This window comes from Salvelinus namaycush, chromosome 3 (assembly GCF_016432855.1).
Source record: "Salvelinus namaycush isolate Seneca chromosome 3, SaNama_1.0, whole genome shotgun sequence".
Lineage (NCBI taxonomy): Eukaryota > Metazoa > Chordata > Actinopteri > Salmoniformes > Salmonidae > Salvelinus > Salvelinus namaycush.
The window spans coordinates 12,245,926-12,259,409 of NC_052309.1; the positions used below are offsets into that span (position 1 = coordinate 12,245,926).

The 13,484-nt window shown below is 41.6% G+C and overlaps 1 protein-coding gene across 2 annotated transcripts in view; it reads right to left on the minus strand.

Annotated features, from left to right (window-relative positions):
- Positions 1 to 13,484, minus strand: part of LOC120044213 (alpha-mannosidase 2-like) — a 65,011-nt gene that overhangs the window by 25,725 nt on the left and 25,802 nt on the right. The window lies entirely within an intron of this gene.

Below are 13,484 nucleotides of genomic sequence, written 5' to 3' on the forward strand. Positions count from 1 at the left end.
AAATCATGTTTTAACACGAAAAATATTTGATCAATCTAAGGACAATCATGTACCTATCTCTAAGTTTTTGAGCAAGAACAGGACTGGGGAGCCTTAGGATTTCAATGCACTGACTGCATCTTGAGAGCTTCTCACATAAAACAATACACTGAGGCGACTGACCCAAACGTACCATGTAAAAAGCCAATAGTGCTCCCTCCTTTCACAGAGAAAGATATATTTACAGAACAAGACAATGACTTTGAAGGGAACATCTCTTTAAGAGAATTGAGAAGGAGAGCAGGCAGACCTACATCTATACACATACTGTGGACAGTCTTGTTTGCAGCTTGAAAGCAGTCACCGGTTGAGTACTAAGACTAATTTAACGACTTTGTTGTGATTACCCATTTCCCTTCCTATATTTAGACACCATCAAATGCAAATACAGTCATGTGTTTGAAGAAAATGCACGAATCCATCCATACAGTATCTGTTGGTATACTGAATCTAACATAAACTCCTTTATGTTATGAAGTTGAACCATTCAAGCATAACAATAGACGCTTAGACAATCTTGAGACCTCAGCAGGACAGAACAGATTCAAAGTTCAAATGGACTTAAACTCATTCTCTGCTGAAACTTTTCTCACGTGGTATTTCTCTGCTGAAACTTATTTCACGTGGTATTTCCCTGCTGGAACTATTCTCACTTGGTATTTCTCTGCTCTGGGCAATGGTGTGTGAGATGCTGTGTGTATGTGGGGGTCTGGAGGTTGGTCTGTAATGAGGGCTTTGTCTGTGGGGGCTCACAGTGAGACAGACAGTCTGTGGTGGAGAGGGGGAGACCCCAGTGTTGAGGCCCCAGGACCATGCCTGTGCTGCTGGTTAAAGGCTTTGTAGATAGTGGGACCTGGGGCAGGAGAGGAGACACTCATTACTGCTCTACTACTGAGTCAAACACAATGGTGCACACACACACACACACACACACACACACACACACACACACACACACACACACAGACAGACAGACAGACAGACAGACAGACAGACAGACAGACAGACAGACAGACAGACAGACAGACAGACAGACAGACAGACAGACAAATCAATCAAATTTTATTTGTCACATACACATGGTTAGCAGATGTTAATGCGAGTGTAGCGAAATGCTTGTGCTTCTAGTTCCGACAATGCAGTAATAACCAACGAGTAATCTAACCTAACAATTCCACAACTACTACCTTATGCACACACAAGTGTAAAGGGATAAAGAATATGTGCATAAAGATATATGAATGAGTGATGGTACAGAATGGCATAGGCAAGATGCAGTAGATGGTATAGAGTACAGTATATACATATGAGATGAGTAATGTAGGGTATATAAACATAAAGTGGCATAGTTTAAAGTGGCTAGTGATATGTATTACATAAAGATGGCAAGATGCAGTAGATGATATAGAGTACAGTATATACATATACATATGAGATGAGTAATGTAGGGTATGTAAACATTATATTAAGTGGCATTGTTTAAAGTGGCTAGTGATACATTTTTACATACATTTCCATCAATTCCCATTATTAAAGTGGCTGGAGTTGAGTCAGTATGTTGGCAGCAGCCACTAAATGTTAGTGGTGGCTGTTTAACAGTCTGATGGCCTTGAGATAGAAGCTGCTTTTCAGTCTCTCGGTCCCTGCTTTGATGCACCTGTACTGACCTCGCCTTCTGGATGATAGCGAGGTGAACAGGCAGTGGCTCGGGTGGTTGTTATCCTTGATGATCTTTATGGCCTTCCTGTGACATCGGGTGGTGTAGGTGTCCTGGAGGGCAGGTAGTTTGCCCCCGTGATGCGTTGTGCAGATCTCACTACCCTCTGGAGAGCCTTACGGTTGTGGGTGGAGCAGTTGCCGTACCAGGCGGTGATACAGCCCGACAGGATGCTCTCGATTGTGCATCTGTAGAAGTTTGTGAGTGCTTTTGGTGACAAGCCGAATTTCTTCAGCCTCCTGAGGTTGAAGAGGCGCTGATGCGCCTTCTTCACAACGCTGTCTGTGTGGGTGGACCAATTCAGTTTGTCCGTGATGTGTACGCCGAGGAACTTAAAACTTACTACCCTCTCCACTACTGTCCAGTCGATGTGGATAGGGGGATGCTCCCTCTGCTGTTTCCTAAAGTCCACAATCATCTCCTTTGTTTTGTTGACGTTGAGTGTGAGGTTATTTTCCTGACACCACACTCCGAGGGCCCTCACCTCCTCCCTGTAGGCCGTCTCGTCGTTGTTGGTAATCAAGCCTACCACTGTAGTGTCGTCCGCAAACTTGATGATTGAGTTGGAGGCGTGCATGGCCACGCAGTCGTGGGTGAACAGGGAGTACAGGAGAGGGCTCAGAACGCACCCTTGTGGGGCCCCAGTGTTGAGGATCAGCGGGGTGGAGATGTTGTTACCTACCCTCACCACCTGGGGTTCGGCCCGTCAGGAAGTCCAGTACCCAGTTGCACAGGGCGGGGTCGAGACCCAGGGTAGACAGACAGACAGACACCTCTTATCCACAGTCATCTCTGTGTGCTTAGTTCCTGCACCTACCCCCTTGACTGTCTCACACCAGGGGTCCAGAAAGATTATGCCTTTATCTGAACAGTCAAAACAAAGGAAATCAATACCTGCTGAGAATACAGTTCTAAACACGGTGACTGAGGGTCTTTACCCCGTATCGGTAGAAAGTAGCAAAACGTTCTACCGATACCTGCTACTTTTAGTTGTAGGAGAAACACTTGACTAGAAGATACCAGGAAGACTAGCGGTTGCCAAGGTGTCAGTTCATGGGGATCCAAATAAAGAATACTGTAACCCAATCAGAGACATGATGAAACTAATCCACTGTGCATTAAACAGATAATTGTTATTTTTACATTTGAAGCAACTGAGATAGACCATAAATAAACCTTGAATAATAACCACATCTCCAACTGGGCCTGATTAGAAAGTCTTGATTAAAATAATATGATTGTTAAAAACTTTCATTTACATTTTTCATGAAATGTTTCTCACCAACTACTCTTGCATATTGATGAATGTTGAAGTACCAATCCAATAAAATCTTCAAGTTTGGTCTTCTCACTCCAAAGTGTTTTACACAGTTGATGAAGAAAGAAATGAAAGCCAATCTAATGGTCCACCATCTAATAACCTCAAACACTGACCAGACAGACTTGACTTTAATGCCTTTTTAGTTAGCACTAGCCTTTATCCTTCATTCACAGTCACGGGAGAGAGAAGATCTCCCCTGGGTCATTGCCTTTGATCCAGTCTGTTTCTTTCTTTAGTAAAGGTTTCTGTACCAAGTTATTGTTTATGTGGTGGGGGAGTTAGCCCCATGCACAACCCCCAACCTGCAGGGCCAGAGACTGCTTGGTCTGCCTCCTACCATTCAACCTGTCTGGCTTGGTTGCACCTGCTGGGGGTTTAACCCCCTCCGGCAAGGTGACAGTAGGTATGGGGGGGAAAAATGTTAGTTACATATCGCAACATTATTTTGGACTACATTTTATCAATACTTTGACTCCAAGTATCGATTTGTAAGGTAGTGTTAGCTAGGTAGCGTTAGCTAGGGCTAGTCGGCTGTACCCGTGCCAAAACGCAGCTATTTTTCATCCTATAGCTTGTTCTTCTACACACAAAAAAATTAAGCAATTAAAGCAATTGTTAATTTACATTTGCATTTGTTTCATTCACTCATTAGCATATACAGTGCTTTCAGAAAGTAATCACAACCCATTACTTTTTCCACATTTTGTTGTGTTACAAAGTGGGATTAAAATGGATAGTGGATAGTTTTTTTTAAATACAACAATCTACACAATCCTCTGTAATGTCAAAACGGAAGAAAAATTGTAACTTTTTTTTAATTAAAGGAAAATAAAACACTAATATATTTTGATTAGATAAGTATTCAACCCCCTGAGTCAATACATGTTAGAATCACCTTTATCAGCAATTACAGCTGTGAGTCTTTCTGGGTAAGTCTCTAAGAGTTTTGCAAACCAATATTGTACAATATTTGCCTATTATTATACAAAAAATGATTCAACCTCAGTCAAGTTGGTTGTTCATCATTGCTAGACAGCAATTTTCAAGTCTTGCTATAGATTTTCAAGCCGATTTTAAGTCAAAACTGTAACTAGGCTACTCAAGAACAATCAATGTGGTCTTGGTAAGTAACTCAAGTGTATATTTGGACTTGTCTTTTAGTGTCACGTTCGTCGTAACATTTAAGTGAGGAGGACCAAGGCGCAGCGTGATAACAATACATTCTTCTCTTTAATGAAGACAAAAACGAAACGAACACTATACAAACTAATCAAAACAACAAACGTGAAGCTATAAAAACAATAAGTGCAGACACTGGCAACTTACACATAGACATAGACAATCACCCACAACCTACCTAATGACTATGGCTGCCTAAATATGGCTCCCAATCAGAGACAACGATAGACAGCTGTCTCTAATTGAGAACCAATCTAGGCAACCATAGACATACAAACACCTAGACTGAACACTGCCCCATAAACATACAAAAACCCTAGACAATACAAAAATACATACATCCCCCATGTCACACCCTGACCTAACTAAAATAATAAAGAAAACAAAGATAACTAAGGCCAGGGTGTGACATTTAGGTTATTGTCCTACTTAAAGGTGAATTTGTCTCCCAGTGTCTGTGGGAAAGTAGACTAAACTAGGTTTTCCTCTAGGTCTTTGCCTGTGCTTAGCTCTATTCCTTTTTCTTTTCATCCTAAAAAACTCATAGTCCTTGCTGATGACAAGCATACTCATAACATGATGCAGCCACCAACATGCTTGAAAATATGAAGAGTGGTACTCAGTGATGTGTTGTGTTGGAATTGCCATAACAAAGGGATTGAATACTTATTGACTCGAGATATTTCAGCTTTCGTGTTTTATTAAAACCTCTACCGCTTCTCTCTCCCGGATCCGGGATCCTCCTCATCAAAAAAGCTGACTAGCATAGCCTAGCCTAACGCGACAGGGATATCATATAATATAATTTTCATGAAATCACAAGTCCAATACAGCAAATGAAAGATAAACATCTTGTGAAATCCAGCCATCATTTCCGATTTTTAAAATGTTTTACAGCGAAAACACAATATGTATTTCTATTAGCTAACCACAATAGCAAAAGACTCAACCGCATATTTTCACAATTTTTCTACCGCATAGGTAGCTATCACAAAACCGACCAAATAGAGATATAATTAGTCACTAACCAAGAAACAACTTCATCAGATGACAGTGTTATAACATGTTATACAATAAATGTATGTTTTGTTCGAAAATGTGCATATTTGAGGTATAAATCATAGTTTTACATTGCAGCTACCATCAAAAATATCACCAAAGCAGCCAGAATAATTACAGAGAGCAACGTGAAATACCTAAATACTCATCATAAAACATTTATGAAAAATACATGGTGTACAGCAAATGAAAGATAAACATCTTGTGAATCCAGCCAATATTTCAGATTTTTTAAGTGTTTTACAGCGAAAACACAATATAGCATTATATTAGCTTACCACAATAGCCAAACACACAAATGCATTTATCAGCAGCAAAAGGTAGCGATCGCAAAAACCAGCAAAAGATATAAAATTAATCACTAACCTTGACCAACTTCATCAGATGACAGTCTTATAACATCAGGTTATACAATACACTTATGTTTTGTTCGAAAATGTGCATATTTTGAGCTGCACATTGCTATACATTGTGAATATGTAGCATCGATTCACCAAATTGTCCGGAGATATTTTGGACACTCACCTAATCTGACCAAAGAACTCATCATAAACTTTACTAAAAAATACATGTTGGACAGCAAATGAAAGATACACTAGTTCTTAATGCAACCGCCGTGTTAGATTTAAAAAAATAACTTTACCATAACAAACAGCTTACGTTATAGCGAGACAGCGCCCGCAAAAAGGGCGGAAAATAGGACTCAACATTTTCCACAGAAATACGAAATAACATCATAACTTGTTCTTACTTTTGCTGAGCTTCCATCAGAATCTTGTACAAGGAGTCCTAGGTCCAGAATAAATCGTTGTTTGGTTTTAGAATGTCCTTTTCTCCTGTAGAATTAGCAACCTTAGCTAGCCATGTGGCGCGAACATGCCCATCTTCTCCTGACGCAAAGAAAGGAAAATTCCAAAAGTCGCAATAAACGTTGAATAAACTGATACAACTCGGTTGAAAAAAACTACTTTATGATGTTTTTATCACATCTATCAAATAAAATCAGAGCCGGAGATATCCACCGTGTATACCGAACGCTTTTCAGAAGCCAATGTTGATGTCCTTCCCGCGCCTAGGTAGAGAAAGGAAATTCTGGTCACGTCATTCCAAGAGCTCTTGTTCGACCTCAGATCAAGCTAGACACCCCATTCCACCTTCCACTGCCTGTTGACATCTAGTGGAAGGCGTATGCAGTGCATGCAAATCCATAAATATAAGGCAATTCAATAGGCAGGCCCTGGAACAGAGCATCGTTTTCAGATTTTTCACTTCCTATCTGGAAGTTTGCTGCCAAATGAGTTCTGTTTTACTCACAGATATAATTCAAACAGTTTTAGAAACTTGAGAGTGTTTTCTATCCAATAGTAATAATAATATGCATATTGTACGATCTAGAATAGAGTACGAGGCCGTTTAAATTGGGCACGATTTTTTTCCAAAGTGAAAACAGCGCCCTCTATTCACAAGAAGTTTTATTAATTAGTAAAAAATTAAATAAAAAACATAATTCCACTTTGACATCGTGGGGTATGTCGAGATCAGTGACACAACATCAAAATGTAATCAATTTTAAATTCAGGCTGTAACACAACAAAATGTGGAAAGCGTTCCACATGGATGCTGGCCCATGTTCCATGTTAGCTCCAATGCTTCACACAGTTGTGTCAAGTTGGCTGGATTTCCTTTGGGTGGTGGATCATTCTTGATAGACAAAGGAAACTGTGAAAAACGCAGCAGCGTTGCAGTTTTTGACGCACACAAACCGGTGTGCCTGGCACCTACTACCATACCCCGTTCAAAGGCACTTCAATATTTTGTCTTGCTCATTCACCCTCTGAATGGCACACATACACAATCCATGTCTAAATTGTCTCAAGGCTTAAACATCCTTCTTTAACCTGTCTCCTCTTCTTCATCTACACTGATTTATGACATTTACATAAGTATTCAGACCCTTTACTCAGTACTTGGTTGAAGCACCTATGGCAGTGATTACAGCCTCAAGTCTTCTTGGGTATGACGCCACAAGCTCGGCACACCTGTATTTGGGGAGTTTCTCCCATTTTTCTCTACAGATCCTCTCAAGCTCTGTCAGGTAGGATGGGGAGCATCGCTGCAGAGTTGCAAAGAAAAAGCCATATCTCAGACTGGCCAATAAAAATAAAAGATGAAGATGGGCAAAAGAACACAGACAGAGGAACTCTGCCTAGAAGGCCAGCATCCCGGGGTCACCTCTTCACTGTTGACGTTGAGACTGGTATTTTGCTTGTACTATTTAATGAAGCTGCCAGTTGAGGACTTGTGAGGCGTCTGTTTCTCAAACTAGACACTCTATTGTACTTGTCCGTTTGCTCAGTTGTGCACCGGAGCCTCCCACTCCTCTTTCTATTCTGGTTAGAGCCAGTTTGTGCTGTTCTGTGAAGGGAGTGGTACACAGCGTTGTACGAGATCTTCAGTTTCTTGGCAATTTGTCACATGGAATAGCCTTCATTTCTCAGAACAAGAATAGACTGACGAGTTTCAGAAGAAAGTTCTTTGTGTCTGGACATTTTGAGCCTGTAATCGAACCCACAAACGCTGACGCTCCAGATACTCAACTTGTCTAAAGAAGGCCAGTTTTATTGATTCTTTAATCAGAACAGTTTTCAGCTGTGCTAACATAATTGCAAAATGGTTTTCTTATGATCAATTAGCCTTTTAAAATGATAAACTTGAATTAGCTAACACAACGTGCCATTGGAACACAGGAGTGATGGTTGTTGATAATGGGCATTAACAATTTCTACACTGTATTTCTGATCAATTTGATGTTATTTTAATGGACAAAAAAATAGCTTTTCTTTCAAAAACAAGGACATTTCTAAGTGACCCAAAACTTTGAATGGTAGTGTATATATATATATATATATATCAGTGGAGGCTCCTCAAAGAAGGAAAGGGAGGACCATCCTCAGTGAACTTCATAAAAATAAAAATAGTGAAACATTAAAAAAGTTATCCTTCTTAGATAATACCATATTAAATATATTCACGTCACCAAATAATTGATTAAAACACACTGTTTTGCAGCAAAGAAGGTCTACAGTAAACTCAACAGTAGACCTTCTATCATGGGTAGCACCATGGTGTAGGCGGAGGACAGCTAGATTCCGTCCTCCTCTGGGTACATTGACTTCAACACAAAACCTTGGAGGCTCGTGGATCTCACCCCGTTCCATAGACTTAAACAGTAATTATGACAACTTCCGGAGGACGTCCTCCAGCCTATCAGAGCTCTTGCAGCATGAACTGACATGTTGTCCACCCAATCAAAGGATCAGAGAATGAATCTAGTACTGAAAGCATAGGCTACAGCTAGCTATCACTGCAGTGCATAACATGTGGTGAGTAGTTGACTCAAAGAGAGAGAAAGACAATAGTCGAATAGTTTTGAACTAATTATTTTATTCAAAAATTAAGGAGAAGCAAGCGAGAGAGAGAGAGCTAGCTATATTTCGTATTTCTTTCACTTTCACTTATTTAGCTAGCAAATGCAGCTAGAGTTTAGCCTACTCCAACAGAGAGAGATTTAATGTTACCTAGCTGGCTATGGCTATCCAACACTGGAACTATTCTAAGTCAATGTAAGCTCTTGGTTTGAGTAATTTATTGCCACCGGCGCCCGCCGGTGAAACTGATAAACTGCTTGCTAACAGTACACTGTACTGCATGATTGTAGCGGGTTTACAAACACTTTAGTTCGGGTAGCTATGTTGACTTGACGTTAGCTAATATGGTTACAACGATGTAGGCTGTGTGTAGCGGTTATGATATGAAGATTTGGCTTGGAAAGGTATTTTCGCCTGGTTACAGACAGCTGATGTGTTGTGCACTGAAGTCCACAAGGAATTATCCAACGATCAAAAGGATCATGCTGTTTGAATGTGGCTGCTATGAACTGTGTTTGCGTATGATCAGGGGTGTCTTCATTCCGCTGATTCTGTTTAAAAAAAAATCTTAAATGGAAGCAAATGGAACAAAACGGGGATAAAAATACCTGAATTTGTCCAATAGAAACTCTCGTTTGCAACTGTTGGACTAATGATTACACCCTAGATCAGCTAGATGCAGGTAAGATTGTGCAAGGCAGTATTGATTGTGTCAATGTCTGTCACATTTCTCTCGACCTGTGCACCTACACTACATGGCCAAAAGTATGTGGACCCCCGCTCAAATTAGTGAATTCGGCTATTTCAGTCACATCCATTGCTGACAGGTGTATAAAATCGAGCACACAGCTATGTAATCTTCATTGACAAACATTGGCATTAGAATGGCCCGTACTGAAGAGCTCAGTGACTTTCAACGTGGCACCGTCATAGGATGTTATTGTGTTATTGCTGTTATTGTGAAGTGGAAATGTCTAGGAGCAACAACGGCTCAGCCGTGAAGTGGTAGGCCACACAAGCTCACAGAATGGGACCGGCAAGTGCTGAAGCTACCTGCCCAAATGCATAGTGCCAACTGTAAAGTTTGGTGGCGAACGAAAAATGGTCTGGGGCTGTTTTTCATGGTTCGGGCTAGGCACCTTAGTTCAAGTGAAGGGAAATCTTAACGCTACAGCATACAATGATATTCTAGACAATTCTGTGCTTTCAACTTTGTGGCAACAGTTTGGGGAAGGCTCTTTCCTGTTTCAGCATAGCAATGCCCCCTGCACAAAGCGAGGTCAATACAGAAAAGGTTTGTCAAGATCGGTATGGAAGAACTTGACTGGCCTGCACAGATCCCTGACCTCAACCCCATCGAACACCATTGGGATGAGTTTGAACGCCAACTGCGAGCCAGGCCTAATCAGCTAAAAATCAGTGCCCAACCTCACTAATGCTCTAGCGCAGTGGTTCCCAAACTTGTTATAGTCCCGTACCCCTTCAAACATTCAACCTCCAGCTGCATACCCCTCTAGCACCAGGGTCAGCGTACTCTCAAATGTTGTTTTTTGCCATCATTGTAAGCCTGCCACACACACACTATACGATACATTTATTAAACATAAGAATGAGTGTGAGTTTTGTCACAACCCAGCTCGTGGGAAGTGACAAAGAGCTCTTATAGGACAGGGCACAAATAATAATATAATAATTATCAATCATTTTGCTCTTTATTCAGCCTTCTGAATCTTACATATAAAACTTTTAAAATGGTGAATAACTCACCACAGGTTAATGAGAAGGGTGAGCTTGAAAGGATGCACATAACTCTACAATGTTGGGTTGTATTGGCAAGAGTCTCAGTCTTAAATCATTTTCCACACACGGTCTGTATTTAGTTTTCATGCTAGTGAGGGCCGAGAATCCACTCTCACAATAGGTACGTGGTTGCAAAGGGCATCCGTGTCTTAACAGCGTGATTTGCCAAGGCAGGATACTCTGACCGCAGCCCAATCCAGAAATCTGGCATTGGCTTCTGATTAAATTCAATTTTCACAGAACCGCTTGTTGCAATTTTGATGAGGCTCTCTTGTTCAGATGTCGGTAAGTGGACTGGAGGCAGGGCATGAAAGGGATAACGAATCCAGTTGTTTGTGTCATCCGTTTTGGGAAAGTACCTGCGTAATTGCGCACCCAACTCACTCAAGTGCTTCGCTGTATCACATTTGACATTGTCCGTAAGCTTGAGTTCATTTACACACTAAAAATCATACAAATGATGGAAAGACCTGTGTGTTGTCCTTGTTAATGAAGAGAGAGAAGAGCTCCAACTTCTAAATCATAGCCTCAATTTTGTCCCGCACATTGAATATAGTTGCGGAGAGTCCCTGTAATCCTAGATTCAGATCATTCAGGTGAGAAAAAACATCACCCAGATAGGCCAGTTGTGTGAGAAACTCGTCATCATGCAAGCGGTCAAACAAGTGAACATTATGGTCAGTAAAGAAAACTTTAAGCTTGTCTCTCAATTCAAAAGAAAGTGTCAATACTTTGCCCCTTGATAACCAGCGCACTTCTGTATGTTGTAAAAGCGTTACATGGTCGCTGCCCATATCATTGCATAGGGCATAAAATACATGAGAGTTCAGGGGCCTTGCTTTAACAAAGTTAACCATTTTCACGGTAGTGTCCAAAACGTCTTTCAAACTGTCAGCCATTCCCTTGGCAGCAAGAGCGTCTCGGTGGATGCTGCAGTGTACTCAAGTGGCGTCGGGAGCAACTGCTTGCACGCACGTTACCACTCCACTATGTCTTTCTGTCATGGCTTTTGCGCCATCAGTACAGTTACCAACACATCTTGACCACCAAAGTCCATTTGATGTCACAAAGCTGTCCAGTACTTTAAAAATATCCTCTCCTGTTGTCCTGGTTTCCATTGGTTTGCAGAAGAGGAGGTCTTCCTTAATTAACCCATAAACGTAACAGGAGGAGGAGGAGCTGTGCCAGGCCCAACACGTCTGTTGACTCATCCAGCTGTAACGCATAGAATTCACTGGCTTGTATACAAAACAGTAATTGTTTCAAAACATCTCTTGGCACTGACACGTCGTGAAACAATGTTTTTTTAATTTAATTTTTTTACCCCATTTTCATGGTATCCAATTGGTAGTTACAGTCGTGTCTCATCGCTGCAACTCCCGTACAGACTCAGGAGAGGCGAAGGTCGAGAGCCGTGTGTCCTGTGAAACACAACCTAACCAAGCCACACAATGCCCACTTAACCCAGAAGCCAGCTGCACCAATGTGTCAGAGGAAACACTGTACACCTGGCGACCGTGTCAGCGCGCACTGCGCCCGGCCCGCCACAGAAGTCGCTAGTGTGCGATGGGACAAGGACATCCCTGCCGGCCAAACCCTCCCCTAACCTGGACGACGCTGGGCCAATTATGCACCGCCCCATGGGTCTCCCGGTCGCAGTCGGCTGCGACAGAGCCTGGACACGAACCTAGAATCTCTAGTGGCACAGCTAGCACTGCGATGCAGTGCCTTAGACGACTGTGCCACTCGGGAGGCTGAAACAGTGTTGTTTGATGAAGGTATTGTCTGTATCTTTTTTTGGGCCTTTTCTCGCAGCATTGTCCCAGCCATATCCACGACAGCAGGAAGAATTAAGTCCTCCACAATAGTATGGGGCTTGCCTGTCCTAGCCACTTGGTAGCACATCATGTTAGACACTTCTAGTCCCTTCTTATTAATGGTATCTGTTGCTTTAATACATGCCTTACTACTCAAAAGTCATCTTAATTCTCGCTCAAAAAAGTCCTGTGGCTTATTTTTCAAATTGGCATGTTTTGTTTCTAAATGTCTGCCCAAGAGTGAAGGTTTCATTGAGTTGTGCTTTTGCACATATAACACACTGTGGCCGAGGAAAGGCACTATTACCAATATAAGTGAACTACAAATCAATGTAGTTCTCATCTTATTTGCGCCTCTTCGATGGTCCAACGTCCCTGTCTGTTGTTCAGTGCATTCCCGGGTAAGGGGGCAGTAGCTCTTCGGCTGCATCAGATTCACAACTGTCACTGTCTATGCTAGCTGGGCTAAAGACAAATGTAGAATTACTGATGCTAGCATGGGATGTGCTCGTGGAAGCAGAACAACTTGTGTCGTTGACAGGTGCAGGTGTCATACTGCTGGTAGTAGCAGTACTATGGACGCAGGTTGGACACGGGCCTTACTTTTTTAAACCATTTATAGATTAATTTTAGAGCAAGCGGAATGAACAGCAGCTACGTTTGGCTACATACGGACCGTTAGTGGAATTCCCACGAGGGAGTAAGCGTTAACATAATTGGATGTTAATTATTTGACTAGGCTACCTGTATTTGATATTGTGTTGTTATTTCGCTGAACACTAGATGGTTCAATTATATTTTTGGCAGTGAAACGAGGCTACTCAGGCGAGAAAAAAAACTCACCCAAATGTATTGCCCCGTTGGAAAATATCAATGGACTGTTTGAAAATGTGAAGATTAAAAAAAAATAAAAAAAATAAAAATGTGAAACACATTTTTATTTGTCGTACCCCCGACGACATTGTGCGTACCCCCAGTTTGGGAATACCTGCTCTAGTGGAAAGCCTTCCCAGAAGAATGGAGGTTGTTATAGCACCAAAGGAGGGACCAACTCCGTATTAATTCCCATGACTTTCTAATTAGATGTTCGACAAGCAAGTGTCCACATACTTTTGTAGTGTATG